The following is a 14,081-nucleotide window of genomic DNA, read 5'->3' on the forward strand; positions in this document are numbered from 1 at the left end:
TATATATATATATATATATATATATATATATTAGGGGTGTAATGATACGCGTATTCGTATTGAACCGTTCGTTGAACTAATTAATTATATTTGGAAAAAAAATGTAATTAAAAAAAATTCAAAAAAAGTGAAATATAATGATATGCGTTCAACAAGGTAGCCCAATAACCCAAATGACGTAACAGGCAACGCCCCTGACACCCCTGAAGAAGAAAAAAACACCAACTTATGTTTATGTTAGGCTACTCAGTCAGGCGCTCGCTCACTCAGTACGCGCTGAGTGAGCTAGCAGTTCATGCACGGTACGCGGTGGCCAATGCGTTTAACAGACCAGAAATAGAAGATCCTCCAGTAACCAACAGGTCTGGTGTTTGGGTGCACTTTGGATTCCCTGTAAGCTATAATGGTGATGGCAAGAGAGTGGTGGATAAAAAAACAACGGTCGCATCTGCTACATGACAATAGGGTACACCAGCGGGAATAAAAAAAAACACCAGCGGGAATACTTGAAACATGTCAACTCATTTACGCTGACATCACCTTAGTGTGTCAGTATCTGGGAAAAGACGAAAAAAGGAGAAACATACACGCAACAAACTATCCCCGCAGCATTTAGTCAGACATTTCCATCTGACTCAAACAGGGCAAAAGACATCACCGCGGCGATTGGTAGGCTACATTTACGTTACATTTACATTAAAGCCGCAGATATGAGACCTTACTATTTACCATTCTGTCATCACCATTATAGCTTACAGGGAATCCAAAGTGCACCCAAACACCAGACCTGTTGGTTATTGGAGGATCTTCTATTTCTGGTCTGTTAAATGCATTAGACATTTTGCAACGAGCCTTCAGCGCGTGCTAAGTGAGCGAGCGCCTTAGGGGCCGTTCACATATCGCGCCTGAAAACGTGTGGAAAACGCTAGGCGCGTCTTTCTCCTCCTTTTTTTTTACATTTTGCTGTATCTAAAACGTACCGAACTGAACCGAACCGTGACATCAGTGTATCGCACCGAACCGTGAATTTTGTGAACCGTTACACCCCTAATATATATATATATATATTCAGTTGCTGCTGTGTTCACACTGCATGATGGATCGGTGACAGAATGTTTCCCACTGCATGACTTAACAATTGGAAGAATTGCGACAACTCTGTCTGGCACGCAAACTACATTTCACAACCAAACACACGAAATGTGACAAGGAAACAACGCAATATCGTCTGCAAGACCAGAGTTCTAATGTGAGACTGGGATTATTAGGTGCGTTCGACTTGAAGCATGGCTACAGACGGCGATCAACGAGAGTAGCCACTTGTAGTTGGGGGCTGAGTTGAAAACAGACATATCAAGTTGGACACTTTCTGCTCCCGTTAGTGACACGGTGTTTGCATACTTTATCACAGATGAAGATTTTTTATCACAGATGAAAAAAATGCTTTTACCATTCTAAAAACATAGATTTGTTGCCATTATTGGAACTGAAAAGGTTAGTCTAACCCGAAACACGTGATCATTGTCATGCGGTGTATCTGGCCAATCCTGAAGCAGCTGTGTCATCATCAGTGCTCCTTCAGTCACTCTGGAGAAACTGTGGCGGCTGAGTCAGCTGGCTACTCTCGAAACACTCGCGGTTGGTCGGTCATGATGGTTATTTTCCATAAACTGAACTACTAGACTAATTCCAGTACAGAAGTTATAGAATTTTGCACATGTGTGACTGATCGAATCACTCCCCAATAAGACTCGTTTTTCCCGAGTCACATTAAAGATTAGTTCAAAATGAATGAATCGTTCAAGAATGACCCATCACTAATGAGCAGTGTTGGGTTTGTTACTCCAAATATTTAATTTATTAGTCATTGGTACAAACCTGATTCCAAATAAGTTGAGTCACTGTGCAAATTGTGAGTAAAAGGAATGGAATAATGTACAAATCTCATAAGCTAATAATTTATTCACCATAGAATATAGATAACATTACATTTTAAAAGTGAGACATTTTGAAATGTCATGCCAAATATTGGCTCATTTTGGATTTCATGATGGCTACACATTCCAAAAAAGTTGGGACAGGTAGCAATAAGAGGCCAGGAAAAGCTAAATGTACATATAAGGAGCAGCTAGAGGACCAATTTGCAACTTATTAGGTCAATTAGCAACATGATTGGGTATAAAAGGAGCCTCTCAGAGTGGCAGTGTCTCTCAGAAGTCAAGATGGGCAGAGGATCACCAATTCCCCAATGCTGTGGCGAAAAATAGTGGAGCAATATCAGAAAAATTGCAAAGAGTTTGAAGTTAACATCATCTACAGTGCATAATATCATCCAAAGATTCAGAGAATCTGGAACAATCTCTGTGCATAAGGGTCAAGGCCGGAAAACCATACTTGATGCCCATGATCTTCGGGCCCTTAGACGGCACTGCATCACATACAGGAATGCTACTGTAATGGAAATCACAACATGGGCTCAGGAATACATCCAGAAAACATTGTCTGTGAACACAGTCCACCGTGTCATTCGCTGTTGCGAGCTAAAACTCTATAGGTCAAAAAAGAAGCCATATCTAAACATGATCCAGAACCGCAGGCATTTTCTCTGGGCCAACGATCATTTAAAATAGACTGTGGCAAAGTGGAAAACTGTTCTGTGAAGTTCTTTGTGGAAAACTGGGACGTCATGTCATCCGGACTAAAGAGGACAAGGACAACCCAAGTTGTTATCAGTGCTCAGTTCAGAAGCCTGCATCTCTGATGGTATGGGGTTGCATGAGTGCGTGTGGCATGGGCAGCTTACACATCTGGAAAGGCACCATCAATGCTGATATATCCAAGTTATATCCAAGTTCTAGAACAACATATGCTCCCATCCAGACATCGTCTTTTTCAGGTAAAACCTTGCATTGCGCCTTGTCATAGAATGCCAGACCACTGCATCAATTACAACATCATTACTGCGTAGAAGAAGGATCCAGGTACTGAAATGGCCAGCCTGCAGTCAAAATCTTTCAACCATAGAAAACATTTGGCACATCATAAAGAGGAAGATACAACAAAGAAGACCCAAGACAGTTGAGCAACTAGAAGTCTGTATTAGACTAGAATGGTAGAGCTGAAGATCTTTGCCTGAACCCGACGGGACCCGTCGGGACCCGACGGGTTCGGTCGGGTTCGGGCTTAATTTCTATCATCTTACGCGGGCTCGGGCCGGGCTCGGGCCGGGCTCGGGCTTGCGCTCCGGTTTGCGAGGTAAACGAGCGGTCATGTGATGTGTTTCGATTAGCCCGAGAAAGATGCGAAAATGAATGCTGAGCAGGTGTAACGGAGGCTTGCCTCTGGTGATTACGTTTTGGTTGCACCAGCAACTAAAGCAAAGTCTGAGGTGTGGAAAAGTTTTGACCATGCTTATAATGAGAATAATGAGTGAATAATGACGCACCATCAGTGAGCGCAGGAACGCGCTGAAGACATCTACAGTGGATTCAATCATTTTCCTCCACAAAAACATGTAGACCTAGCCTAATCTCTGTGAGTAAAGGTTTTTCAAATGAGTCTTAAATGCATAGGCTAATGTTGAGTATTTATGCTAATGTTGGCATTATTCTTTTCTTAAATAAAGCAAATCCGGCGGAGCCTTTATCTTAATTTCGTTATTGCCAAATACCCATCTTAATTTAAAATTTATCTTAATTTAATTTTTTTTAAATGACTCGTTTTTATTGGTGAGTTGGTCTATTTATAGGTTAAATGAGCCTATGTCTAGAATGCTGAGATGTTAGGATGTGACACAGGACTTGTTTTATTTCTTTATTCCAACTTCCAAGTGGTCTAGTCTACGTTAGTTATGAGTAAATTATGTTAAAACATGAATAAATTGCTCATTGTTGGCAAAAGGCAAAAGAGCTGTGTGCGTGCGCACATTTGAATAATGTCGGGCTGTAAACGGGTTCGGGCTTTAAAAAAGCTGTCAATCAAAATGTACTTGTCGGGCTCGGGCCGAAACCTGTCGGGCTCGGGTCTTGTCGGGCCTAACTTTTAAGGCCCGATTACAGCTCTATAGAATGGGACAACATTCCTATTCCTAAACTTGAGTAACTTGTCTCCTCATTCCCCAGACGTTTCCAGACTGTTATAAAAAGATGAGTGCATGCCACACAGTGGTAGACATGGCCTTGTTCCAACTTTTCTTAGATGTGTTGATGCCATGAAATTAAAAAACTGAAACTTCCACATCATTGCATTCTGTTTTTATTCACAATTTGTACAGTGTCCCAACTTTTTTGTAGTATGTAGTTACTCCTCTCAAAGTAGTATAATTACTTTATTTATTACTTTCTGGCTACAGTTTTTAGTTACTGTACACTACTAGTATACTTTTTCTTCATTGTGTATCTTCTCCATAAAACTCCTCTAAAATGTTTCTAACAATATATTTCTGCCTCATCATTTGGCCAAAATCTACATTGTATCACAGTCAGAAGTTATTATAAGTTATTACAAACACTCTAACCACTAGGCCACGACTTCCCCACCTAACTGAAATTATGCCTTTAAATTTGAATATAATTTCAATATTGATCATATTTAAGTACAGAATTCGAATTCAGTTTTTCAGCCATATAGACAGCCCTAGATTAGATCACCATTTCTCATGCCAATATGCCAATATTTCCATCCAGTAAATGTACTCTTTTAATCTTTAAAATTTTAATCCCAAGCTACCCTGATACACTGGTGACCTCATGTGCTTGTGGGAGTCAAAAAATAAATCTACATTTAGCAGACACTTTTAGTCAAAGCACCTTACAGTGCATTCAGGCTATATATATATATATATTAGGGGTGTAACGATACGCGTATTCGTATTGAACCGTTCGGTATGACGCTTTCGGTTCGGTACGCGGTACGCATTATGTATACCGAACGGTTCGTTGGAGTAATTAATTATATTTGAAAAAAAAAAAAAAAAGAGAGAGAAAGAAATATAATGATATGCGTTCAACAAGGTAGCCCAATAACCCAAACAACGTAACAGGCAACGCCCCTGACACTCCCGAAGAAGAAAAAAACACCATCTTATATGTTTATGTTAGGCTACTCAGCAGGCGCTCGCTCACTCAGTACACGCTGAAGGCTCGTTGCAAAATAGCCAATGCGTTTAACAGACTAGAAATGAGAAGATCCTCCAATAACCAACAGGTCTGGTGTTTGGGTGCACTTTGGATTCCCTTTAAGCTATAATGGTGATGGCAAGAGAGTGGTGGATAAATAAACAACGGTATGTCGCATCTGCAACATGACAGGGTACACCAGCGGGATTACAAAAAAAAAAAAAAAAAAACAGCGGGAATATCTGGGATATATGCGTCAGTACTATCTGGGAAAAGACGAAAAAAAGGAGAAACATGCACGCAGCAAACTATCCCTGCAGCATTTAGACACTATAGCTTACAGGGAATCCAACCCAAACACCAGACCTGTTGGTTATTTTAGGATCTTATATTTCTGGTCTGTTAAATGCATTAGACATTTTGCAACGAGCCTTCAGCGCGTGCTGAGTGAGCGAGCGCCTTAGGGGCCGTTCACATATCGTGCCTAAAAACGCATGGAAAACGCTAAGCGCGTCTTTCTCCTGAGGCGTCTGTCTTTGCTAAGCAACAATGACGTGCTCTCTCCATGAGACGCGGAAATTTCAGCGAAGGATAAATGGATTTGCAGCTCTAAAAATCGCTTGCAGTAGCTCTGCTACTGAATTTATTTCAAAATTGCAATCCATATACAACTATGATCAGCTGTTCCTTCATCTTGGCTGAGCTCTCAACGTTGTTACGGGAAAGGATGAAGCTGATTGGTTGGTTCTTGTCACATGACCCGCGGTGCGCTTGCGGCATTCTGAAAAGTTGAGATGTTTTTACATTTTGCTGTATCTAAAACGTATCGAACCGAACCGAACCGAACCGTGACATCAGTGTATCGTATCGAACCGAACCGTGAATTTTGTGAACCGTTACACCCCTAATATATATATATATATATATATATATATATATTTACCAGTATGTGTGTTCCCTGGGAATCAAACCCACAGTCTTTTGCACTGCTAACAAAGTTCTCTACAACTATGCCACATAAAATTATTTGATTGTTGGATTTCAAATCAGTAGTCTTTGAGGCATCAAAATTAACTCAGTAACAAGCTGTTTTATGGATGGTATCTATAATATTGTTACTGAAATATTAATAGTATGTCACGGCTGGATAGAGAGGCACACACAAGAAGAACAATTCAGAGCTTCTTTAACAAAAACTGAAGGTGAACTTCAAATGATATGTTTTTAGAACTGAAAATTAACTTAAGGGTCTTGAAACTGTCTCAATCCACTTTAGAAAGATCCAGCAAGACAGAAGGAGCCACAGAGCCACAGAGATCCCACAGAGCAACCATGGTGAATTCCAAGAGCTCTCCAGTCCAAGGGAAAAGTGGCGGTTGAAATCTGAGCACGCACTGGAACCGTGTTAACCCAGCCATTTCCTGTCGCAATGAGTTCTGAGCGTACTCAGCCCAGGGAAGATACTGGCTTCTAGGGATGCTCATATTGACCGTTTAACCGTTAACCGAAAGTAAAAATTTTGACCGATTAATACTATCAGTTAAACGGTTTAAAAGTTTTTTTTAAAGGTTATTTTTGTTTAGTTTGCTGCATGGTTTAGAAAATAATATAGCCTAGGCTACTATATAGCTTATTTATTAACTCACGTAGCGCGTCAGCACGCTCAACCACACCCTTGACACATGCCTGCAGATTTTTTTTTTCTGAGCAAGGGAAGCAAAATGAAGCGAGCGAAAAGAAGCACTGTGTGGGATTATTTTAACAGAAAGGGCGACGAAGTTACCTGTAAATTATGCGGCGCCGTATTAAAATACACCAGTAGCACAAGTACGATGCAGTACCATTTACGAAGCAAACACCCAAAAGCTTCGAGTCATGAAGGGCAACAAACTCTGCCCTCCATGTTATCAGGGAGAAGATGCGATGCACGGCGATCTGAGGAGATAACGCACTGATTATCCAGAAGCAGAGGTTGACATCTACATGAGAGACGATCCTCCTTCTCTGGATATTAATCCTCTTGACTGGTGGAAAGCAAATAAAAGGCGCTTCCCGAAGCTGGCCACTCTATCGAGACGTTACCTGTGTATTCCCGAAACATCTGTCCCATTGGAGAGGGTGTTTTCTGCCGCGGGTCTAACTGTCAACAGGTTGCGCTCCAGACTGACCCCACATCACGTTGATATGTTGCTTTTTTACATAAAAATTAGACAAGGTTTTGAGGTAGGACTGCTATTTTTATTTAACGAAAAATCTTAATCTAACGGGAAAAAATCCGGTTTGAAAGCTTCGTTCAAAAGGATTCAGTGTTTTCTTTTTGTCATCTTAATTTGTTAATTATTTAAGTTAAAAATATATATATTTAGTGTAGGCCTATTTTGTATTTAATTTGTATTATTTTATTCTATTTTTCTCTCACTGTCAGAAATGCTGCAGGTGCGTGGAAATTTAAACGGAATCCAGGTTCTGTTGTTGATCTGTTCTGTATGCTGCTGTTTGCACTTTGCACGTTAAAATAAACCCTTTGATGAAAAAAAAATTGTTTGTATTTTTCACAGATAGGGTCACAGATACGCGTTAATTTTATTTGTATTTAATGCCAATTCAATATTATAATCTTATCAGTTAACGGTTAATAATCGATTAACGAGCGGCGGTTGTCGGTTGGGAAAATTAATCGAAATGAGCATCCCTACTGGCTTCAGTTGTTCTGGCCTTTGTGACAGTAGGCTTTGAGATACTTTCTGATCCCTTGGATCTTGTGTTCGGTCTGGCCATTGGTTTGAGGAAGATAACCTGAGGAAAGGCTGAAAGACACTCCTAGAAGACAGAAGAAACCACGCCAGACCAGGGATATGAACTGTGGTCCTCTATCTGAAATTATGTCTGCAGGGAGACCAAAGTGTCAAAAAGACATTCTAGAAGAGAGCTTCAGCTGCCTCCAAGGCAGTGGGCAATCAATGTAAGGGGAATAATTTAAAAGTTTTGGAGAAACTATCCACCACTACAAAAATTGTAGTGAATCCATTAGAGAGTGGATGATCTGTGGTGAAATCAAATTCAATATGGGACTAGAGTAAGGGAACCAGTTTTTCTGCAGGTAAATGGTGTGGAGTGGATGTGAGGGTGCAGACTGAACAACCCTTGACGTAGCGGTTGACATCTTGAGCCATGTTGGGCCACCAGTATCTGTTCAGAGGAGCGAGAGGTTTTATTGTCTGCCTGGGTGACCTGATTCCAGAGAGGTGTGATGAATTCCAGAAGGGTGAGATGTAGAGTGGTAGGTACATACAATCTCGCTTCTGGACCACCCAGATAATACTGCAGTGGCTCCTTTGGCTTCTGATGGAGGAGAGAGGTAGGTGGGCCTGACCATTGACTGTAATAGGCTATGAAGCGCAGATAGAAATGAGCAAATCCCAGGAATCTCTGCGACTCTTTGTCCATGGTGGGTTGTGACCAATTCCTCGCAGCTTCCACCTTCTTCTGGTCCATTTGGGCTTCTTCTGGTATGATAATAAAGCCCAGGAATTGAATGGTGGTTAGATGGAACTCACACTTTTCCTGATTGAGGTATAGGTGCTGCTTGCAGATATGTTGGAGTACCTGGGAAACATGTTGTTGGTGTTCTTTTAGATTGGGTGAGTAAATGAGAATATTTTCCATGTAGATGATAATGAATTGAGTACGAAAGGGTACAAAATCGAATTGTATAGTCATGAATGGACATATTCGCTTGCCGTAGTCGGAAGAGCTCATTGTACAGAACTCAACCCGGGAGTAAAAAAAACAACAAAAACTAAAAAACGCAGCAGGCGGCCACCTCACCGGAGTAGGTTATGGGTTTGGCAATGGTACATGCAGAGCCCAATGGCCTGACAGGAAGAGGCTGAAGGGATCTGGGGTGAGTGATCTCTGTGCCTCTATAGCCAGGTCAAGCCAATAATTTTACTTCTGTTTTATGGACTGGACTGTCACACACAGGACGAACGATTCAGAACTTCTTCATGAACACAAATGAAGGAGAACTTCAAACGGTAAATTTTTAGGACTGAAATATATGAAGAGAAACAGTCCTTATCTTAATCCACTTTAGAACAATCTAGCAAGACGGCAGGAGATACAGAGTGATGTGTAGAGGCATGTGGTAGGGTAAGCAACCTTGAGACCAGTCAGTGAGATGAGGTGAGTGAACAGATACAGTGTTCAGGTAAGTGACATCAGGTGTTCATAATTAGTACTCTGGTGATTGTGAATGGGTCGTGGCTGGCGTGGCTGATGAAGTAATTAATTACATTACTTGTTACCGCTAGTAACTATTGCCCAACACTGCTCATGAGCTACTTCCATCTGATCATTAAATGTAATGCATAAAAAAAATAAAATAATAAAAAATAGCCTAATAATAAAAATAAAATAATAATATAATAATAATAATAATAATTGCAATGCTATGGCAGAGTTATTTATCTTATGGGAAGATAAACTGATGCTTCTCTGAAATTAAGGTAAAGAGCTTTATTATACCTTAAATATATGAACAATTATTTGTTCTTAATTGACATCAGCTATATAACATCTAATGTATATTAGAAAAGCACACTGATAATATACAACAAAGTGGGTGAAGGGCAGAAAATGCATGTGAACTACTGGGAAGTTCTGTCCTTCCCCGCTTAGTAACAAGGATTTTCTTCTTGCCCTCTAAGAGTTATCTTGCTGTTGTCTTAGCATCTTTATCTTAAGGCACTAAACAATATGCTTATGTTAGTCCAACAAGATCCAATCAAAATGTAGCAAATCTTTGTTATTGTCAGAGAGGGGCCATGCCATGAACTAGGCCCCTAGAATGTGTGGTTTATAAAATGTCACAGTTTAATGTTTAAATCATAGACTGTATAAAAACATGGACATGGTGTCCGTGACGTCATCTGTAGACTTCTGAAGTGTGTTTTTGAAGCCTAAAGTGTGCAGAGCGGGCCATCGCCCGACTCTCCTGGACAATCAAAAATGGGCAAAAAGGCGGGAGCTACTTGCTGAAGACACGCCCACCTAGCGCGACGGCAGTGTCAGCAGCAGCAATCCCCCTGTCACTCAAGTGGCCACGCCCTTAATTATGTAGAACTTTAAGTCTTAATATAATTTAAATGGATGAGTTACAAAAAAATTTGCCCCCCTCACAGTTGTCATGAACATGTTTTTTTCTGCTGTAAAGTTGGGCATTTTAACATCTATGGGACTGACTCCCTTTTGCAGCCAGCCTAAAGTGGTCAGTCGATGAATTGCAGTTTTAGTTACTTCCTTATTGGTCTCACGAGAGATAGTGGGAGGTGGGCGCTCGGTTTAAATAGAACATGGTTTATGAAGATCAATTGGATAATTGTTATAAAGAAACGCAATTTCCCACGAGCAATAAAACTCTTTTATTTTTGCTTTAATAAAGAGCAAATGAGTCTGAAATATTGGTGATAAAGCTCAGCTAGTCATCAAAGACTTGCAGGTTCCTTGCTGTCCTGGTTGGCTTCAGATGTTGTGGTTCCTTTGTCCACAGTGATGTTTTGGTAAATTGATCAGTTGGCGGGATTTGTAACATTTTTCTGGAGATCTTCGATAACTGCTGGATGGAGAAACTTACTCTAATTTGCTGTCTTCTCAACCCCATCAAAAACATACTTTAAATTTGAAACAAGACACTGGCCTTTGGCTCTTCAATATTTTGGATGTCTTAAATCGAATATGCCTTAAGAAAACATTAAAACAAAACCTAAGTATGTTTTCTATTACTTCACTTATAGGTATGATGGCGGAAGGAAAACTTTCCTCACCATATGTAAGTAAATTTATGTTACATAATACAACTTGTTAAATATAGAATATAGGGAAAACATGTAAGGACTAATAACAATACATATAAATAATAAAATAAATGAAATGTGAAACAAAGTAAATAATGAAATTAATGAAAAATAAGAAAGTAAAAAAAAAACTAAATATCTCTTTTCACAGTATGTATCTGGTGGATGGTTTATGGATGTACGACGGTACTTGGACAAACTACAAAATCAGGTCAAACATCATCAGCCTATACCACACCAGTTACAATTACTGAAACTGAGGCTTCTACAGCAACAGATATACAATCAACAATAACAACTCAAGATTTAACCTCAACACTAATTTCTAAAATAATAACAAATAAGGATCCAACAGATAGAACTATAATGGAAACAACAACTTTGGATACAACAAACATAGTTTCAGCATACTCAACTATAGCACCAAAATTGACCACTGATGCAACAACCACAATTGTGCCTGACACGACAAAAACCATTGATGAAACAACAACTTTGTCTTCTATAACCACAACAACTATTGATGAAACTACAAGTACAACTTTAGCTTTAACAAACACTGTCTCGATATCCTCAAGTATTGTCACAATTACAACAACAGATGCAGCTACCATAACTCTGTCAGACACAACAACAGAAAATGATGAAACCTCAAGTTTGGCTTCTACAACAACCTTTCAAACATCCTCAGCTGTTGAACCAACATCAACAACATCTGATGCAGCAACCACAAATCTGTCTGACACCACATCAACAACTGATGCAACCACAATCTTGGCCTCTTCAACCACACCTCTGACATCGACAACTATAGCACCAGTATCAACAACTGATACAGCCACAGCAACTATGCGTGACACCACAACAACTATTGATACAACAACAATTTTGGCTTCCACATCCAGCAACCCAACATCCTCAACTACAGCAGCAGCGTCAATAACAACTGATGCAGATACAACAACTCTGTCTGACACCACTACAACTACTCATGCTACCAGTTTGACTTCCACAATGACCCCTTCAGCATCTACGACTGTAGCAACAACATCAACAAAAATAGACGAATCAACCACAACTTTGTCAGAACCAACAACAGCAACTGATGCAACCACAATCTTCGCTTCCACAACCACACCTCTGACATTGACAACTATAACACCAGTTTCAACAGCTGATGCAGCAACCACAACTCTGTCTGGCACCACTACAACTACTGATGCAACAACAATTTTGGCTTCCACATCCAGCGCCTCAATCTCCTCAACTACAGCAGCAGCGTCAACAACAACTGATGCAGAAACAACAACTTGGTCTGAAACCACTACAACTATCGATACTACAACAACTTTGGCTTTCACAACCACCTTTCCAACATCCTCAACTGTTGAACCAACATCAACAACATCTGATGCAGCAACCACAAATCTGCCTGACACCACATCAACAACTGATGCAACTACAATCTTGGCCTCTTCAACCACACCTCTGACATCGACAACTAAAGCACCAGTATCAACAACTGATACAGCCAGAGCAACTATGCGTGACACCACAACAACTATTGATACAAAAACAATTTTGGCTTCCACAACCAGCAACCCAACATCCTCAACTACAGCAGCAGCATCAATAACAACTGATGCAGCAACCACAACTCTGTCTGGCACCACAACAACTACTGATGCAACAACACCTTTTGATTCCACAACCACCACTCTAATGTCAACCAGTGACGCATCAACTACAACTCTGTCTGACACAACTACAACTACTGATGCAACAACATCCTTTGATTCCACAAGCACACCGCTAATGTCAACCACTGATGCATCAACCACAACTCTGTCTGACACAACTACAACTACTGATGCAACAACATCTTTTGATTCCACAAGCAACCCGCTAATGTCAACCACAGACACATCAACTACAACTCTGTCTGACACAACTACGAATACAGATACAACTACAATTTTTGCTTCCACAACCACAGCTGTGAAACTGACAACTATAGCACCAGCATCAACATCTGATGCAGCAACAACAAGTATGCCTGACACCACAACAACTATTGATACAACAACAATTTTGGCTTCCTCATCTAGCAACCCAACATCCTCAACTACAGCAGCAGCGTCAACAACAACTGATGCAGAAACAACAACTCTGTCTGACACCACTACAATTACTGATGCTACAAGTTTGACTCCCACAACCACCCCTTCAGCATCTACGACTGTAGCAACAACATCAACAAAAATAGACGAATCAACTACAACTTTGTCTGAACCCACAACAGCAACTGATGCAACTACAATCTTGGCTTCCACAACCACACCTCTGACATCGACAACTATAGCACCAGTATCAACAACTGATACAGCAACAACAACTATGCCTGACACCACAACAACTATTGATACGACAACAGTTTTGGCTTCCATATCCAGCGCCCCAAAATCCTCAACTACAGCAGCAGCGTCAACAACAACTGATGCAAAAACAACAACTCTGTCTGACACCATTACAACTACTGATGCAACAACATCTTTTGATTCCACAACCACCACTCTAATGTCAACCACTGACGCATCAACTACAACATTGTCTGACACAACTACAACTACTGATGCTACAACAACTTTTGATTCCACAACCACCCATGTAATGTCAACCACTGATGCGTCAACCATATCTCTGTCTGACACTACTACAACTACTGATGCAAAAATGTTGACTTCCACAACCACCCCTTCAGCATCTACGACTGTAACAACAACATCAACAAAAATAGACGAATCAACCACAACTTTGTCTGAACCCACAACAGCAACTGATGCATCCACAATCTTGGCTTCCACAACAACACCTCTGACATCGACAACTATAGCACCAGTATCAACAACTGATGCAGCAACCACAACTCTGTCTGGCACCACTACAACTACTGATTCAACAACATCTTTTGATTCCACAACCACCACTCTAATGTCAACCAGTGACACATCAACTACAACTTTGTCTGACACAACTACAACTACTGATGCAACAACATCCTTTGAATCCACAAGCACCCCGCTAATGTCAACCACTGATACATCAACCA

This window comes from Carassius gibelio, chromosome A1, assembly GCF_023724105.1.
Source record: "Carassius gibelio isolate Cgi1373 ecotype wild population from Czech Republic chromosome A1, carGib1.2-hapl.c, whole genome shotgun sequence".
NCBI lineage: Eukaryota > Metazoa > Chordata > Actinopteri > Cypriniformes > Cyprinidae > Carassius > Carassius gibelio.